Source organism: Megalobrama amblycephala, linkage group LG4 (genome assembly GCF_018812025.1).
Source record: "Megalobrama amblycephala isolate DHTTF-2021 linkage group LG4, ASM1881202v1, whole genome shotgun sequence".
NCBI lineage: Eukaryota > Metazoa > Chordata > Actinopteri > Cypriniformes > Xenocyprididae > Megalobrama > Megalobrama amblycephala.
Window position 1 is genome coordinate 13,176,904 of NC_063047.1, and position 4,787 is coordinate 13,181,690.

Below are 4,787 nucleotides of genomic sequence, written 5' to 3' on the forward strand. Positions count from 1 at the left end.
TAGCCTTCATCCTTTTCAAGAGGATGAAGGGGATGCAAGAGTCCATGGACAAGTGCCTGCCTGCCCTTCCCCGGGGTTTCAAGAGGAAACCAAGGAGAGGAGGCACCAACACAGAGAACGTACCAAATCTCATCGAAATGGACTCTCCCTTCGACGACCCGAAGGCCGAGGACCAGTAGGGACCACCTGCTGTCCGACATCTGTGCCATCCGACCTCGCTACCGTCCAACGAGATCCGCACGGGGACCTCACTGGCCGAAAGGGGGAAACTGTAGGGTCTGCACAGTCTCAAGGATGAGCAGGTCCCACCATAAACTGTGTTTAAGCCTCAATTCACGGAACTTTGGTTTGTAAATCTTACATCGATTCCGGCCCGGCAGACACTAATGGATCACGAGACTCTTTTTATGACTGTTTCGATAAGTCCCCTAACCTCTCCTCCGCGACTTCAAAGGGGGTGCAACACCACGGATCGGGTTTCTAGGGACCAGGTCCAAATTCAAAACGGTCATAAAAGGAAAATACACGCACACACCCACAGACACACACACACACACGGCTCCCCTACATAGAGACTGTATGCACAAACATTATACCTACAAATATGAATGTATCTGCCACTATGGTGCTTGTTGCATGTATGTGTTGCTAATGTAGAATCGTAGAATTGACTGTAGTAGGTTAGTTTTCATGTTAAACGATAGTATTAGAGTAGAAAGTGTATCTTCTTTATATGGCGAGAGACACCTGTCGAGTTTGATCTCTCCGTAAAGCTGTGAATCCGAGCTATTCACTCATGTACGTTACATCTCTGTCAAATGCATCGTTCAATGTTTAATAATACTATGAAGAAAATGCATTGATTCAACATACCATAAATTAACTCGTTGGACAGGACAAAGGGATGTGGAAAACCGCCAAATTGCAACGCTATCATTGGAGGACGTTATCAAGAAGGCGTTCTGGTCTGTTGTCTTTAAAACACCATGACACGCGTCTTTTGGTGGCACAAGTTTTCTGAACGAGTTCCTGCCGTCAAGACGGACTCTCTTCTTTATTTTCCGGTCATATTACAACAGTTAAACCTTCGTTTGAAACTTCGCCGAAACAACCTCCGGAAGAAGAAGCAACTATCAAACCGAGCGCTCCGAAACTCCAAGCACCCTGACTAACCTATGCAAGTATAACGTTTTTACGATTTTAAATACTGAGTTTCCTTGCTGGCTCTTAAAGGTGAACTGTTGCAATTTGACCTGCTTTGATCATCTCTTTCGTTTCTGCCTCTCCTTCTACTTTGTATGTATTTGTATTTACTTGTGTCCATTTAGCCGTATAACCTGTGTATTACCCGTTTCGTATATTAAACTCATTATATCCATGCTTTTTGTTCACTTGCTCATTTTAGCAACAACCGAGTCACTTTAACGTTCTGATTCTAATATCCTTGCTCTATATTTGGAGGCTATGATAGAAAGTTAGTCTCCCGGCCCGAGAATAACATTTCTGTCGTGATAATCTGTGGATAATTTTCCGTTTCGGTGGACGAACTGATAGTTTTCCACATAATTATTAAACCAGAACTAATCATATATGTGATTGATTATAATTCGTTGTAGTTAATTCACCGTATATGTTTAATTCCCCGTTGGGTCGATATATGAACGTCATAAAGCTTTCTGAATTATGATATTCATATTTCATCCATAAATTGATTAATAACTGTACATCGCTACAGAGTGTTTTAGGTTGGCAAGTAGGGTGCTGTGTGCTTTGTGGCATATTGTCCTGAGACAATTCTGTCCTCTGACGTCATCTTTGTCATCAGAGGTTTCATTCTGCTCGACCGTGAGATGAGATGGGAGTCTTTTGAAGAATGAGGAATGTCTTGTAGTGCGTCTTCCTGAATGTCTTGCCATCACCATTTACCCTTTGACCTTGATTACTTTGTAGGGTTTTGTCTCATATGTAGTTGTCAACTTTCCTGTCGATGGTTGTCGGCAGAGTACAACATCACCTGCCTTGATACTGCTTGTTGATGCACACTTGTCTTTGTTGAGGGTGAGGTTTTTCTCTCTAAGTCTCTTGAATACAGCTTGCAGACAGGCATTGTGCTCGTCTCCTGAATTCCCATAGACTATGATGTCGTCACTCATGTTTTTGACGTTTGGGATGCCGTGAAGGACCTGCTGGATTGTGTTTTGGAACACCTCGGCAGCTGAACTAATCCTGAAATTCAAACGAGTGTACCTCCAGAGCCCTGCATGAGTCGTGAATGTTATGTATCTGGAATCTGGATGTAGTTCAAGGTGATGATACCCAGCATTCAGATCCAGTTTTGTGAAGAGTACAGCTCCGTTTAAATTATGTATCAGATCATCTACCGTCGGGATGATATGACGTTCTCTTTGAATGGCGCAATTGGGCATTCACATATCCACACATATGCGCACATTGTCAGGATTTTTGGGTTTTGGTGCTACAACTATAGGTGATACCCAGGGTGTCGGACCACTGACTTTTTCAATGATACCTTGTTGTTCAAGCTTTTCGAGTTCTAGCTCTGCTTTCTTTCTGATACGGAATGGAATTTGTCTATGTGGTTGCACTGCAGTCTTTACAGACTCATCTATGTATAACTTCACTTGAAAGTCTTTCAGCTTTCCGATGCCTTGAAAGAGGTACTGTATGTATGACATATACATAGTCTTCATCCGAACTTCATGCTTCAAGGTGTGTTTTGCATGCTGTATCATCTGTATGCACAGTATTCACTTTTTGTTTCACCTTTTGTCCTCTACAATTGTTGCATGTCATGCTTTCAAACATTGTCTTTGATTTAAAATTTCTCTGCTTGTCTCTGTTCAAAGTTTTCTTATTTATTGCATGTGTTACGAATGATTTGGATGATTTTGCATGCATCTCTTCTATGCCAGCTGCTTGTTTGTCTGCCGTTTCTTGAGCTCTTCCTGCACCTAGCAATTGTTGAAGTGTCATTGTGCCATCTCGCAGTGCCATCTCACGGAGGTGTGATGAACTACAGCTTAGAATTATTTGTGACTTGATTTCTTTGCGTATCAAAAATGTCGAAAACCTTGGGTCCCGCGTGATGTAGTAAGAGTACTCTTTTCTGCTTGTCCTCCTCGACAATGAATGGCTTGTAAATAGTTATCGAATTGACTTTGCCATTTTTTCCATCGCGAGCTGACCGAGCTGGGTTCGGAGTGAAAATCGAACAGGAAAATGTGGGAGAGTCGTCATCTCGTAAATCCTCAGTCTGTGGTAACGGCCAAGAAAAACTACAAAACATGGTGCAGAAAAACTTAAAGTCCACACAAGACCAGGGGAACACAAGACAGGAATCAAGTATCAAGCAGCTTTAATAATTATACACTGCAACAATAATATCTCTGATATCTGTATTCCTATTTACTGTTCAAGTATCCTGTTGCTTTGAAATATCATGCAGTTTAATGAGTTGCTGTAAAATCTCATTAATAATAATGTAGAGCTTTATTTATATAAAAAATATCCACATGATTCACCAACAAAACCTATGGAATGTCTTGCTAGTGAAGCAGCAGGATCTTTAAGATGGTTAAAAATATAACTTTGCTGGATAAAACTTTTCAGTAGACTGAATCAAACCAGCACACTGGTACAGTATCTCATGCTGGGGATATGGTCAAATCAATTTTATAGCTCTTTATCCTTATTGTTTGACAGCAATTGTTTCCTTTGTTTCTATTTTTATTTTTCCTGAAGAATTTTAATAGAAACGTTGATAAGAAAAGGTTGATATTATATATACAGTTAATAAAACATGACTGAGCAAAAAAGTTTCTTTAGATAAGCAAATTAGTACCTTAGACGTTCACTTACACAGAAACATGCCACTATGGGTGTGGAAATTAGAGCACATAATAGGGTTAGCCATTTATATTGTGATGTTCTTCTTTTTGTTAAGACCTTGTACTAGTGGCTATAGTTTCTAGTGTACTGTTGGATTCATAATGAGTTGTATGAATGAAGCAGACTCAGGTTGCATGAATATGTGGAAAAATGAGCTGTGGCCTTACAATTTTCTTTGTATTAACCAGTTGATGCTAAAAGATAAAAGTGGTGTGATTTGTCTGTTGGAGAGAGCAAATTCTTGGTGTTTTCTTTGTATGAACACGTGAGAATGAGTTTGTATGTCCTAACGTTAACGTGTTCTGTAGAGGCTGATGTCAAGGCATGATGAGCTAAAGTTAGTCTCACTCACATATTGAATCACTACAAAGTGAACAAGACTCAATTTTCCTTATTCCTTAGTGTCAAGAATATTAAGTAAAAATCAACTTTTATTAATCAACTTTCTGAAATTTATTGACACTAATGAGAAACGTGATTTAAACTTATTCAGTTACTATACATGTTTTTGCGGCATCCATTAGACTATTGCAATACTAAAAATTATCATCAGACTGGTGAGGGAAACTGGGAGTACTTTCACACACCCATCTTAAAGTCGTATCTGAATTGGGACAAAAAATGCAGTCTTGCAATGCCAGTCTTTTCAAAAGGATTTTGTTTTCATTCTGGAGCATCTTATCTTAACATCAGCCAGCTCCTTTTAGGAACAAGGAAGAGATGAAAACAATGAGGTCGGCTTTTGTTGGTTCACTATTATTTTGATGATCATATTCCAGACATGTTGTCAGTCACTAATAAGGTCATTTTTCGTGCAGGAGCCCTATACTATGTTAGGTATAATGTGATATTATATCCAGCCCTTCTGCTTTGTTTGC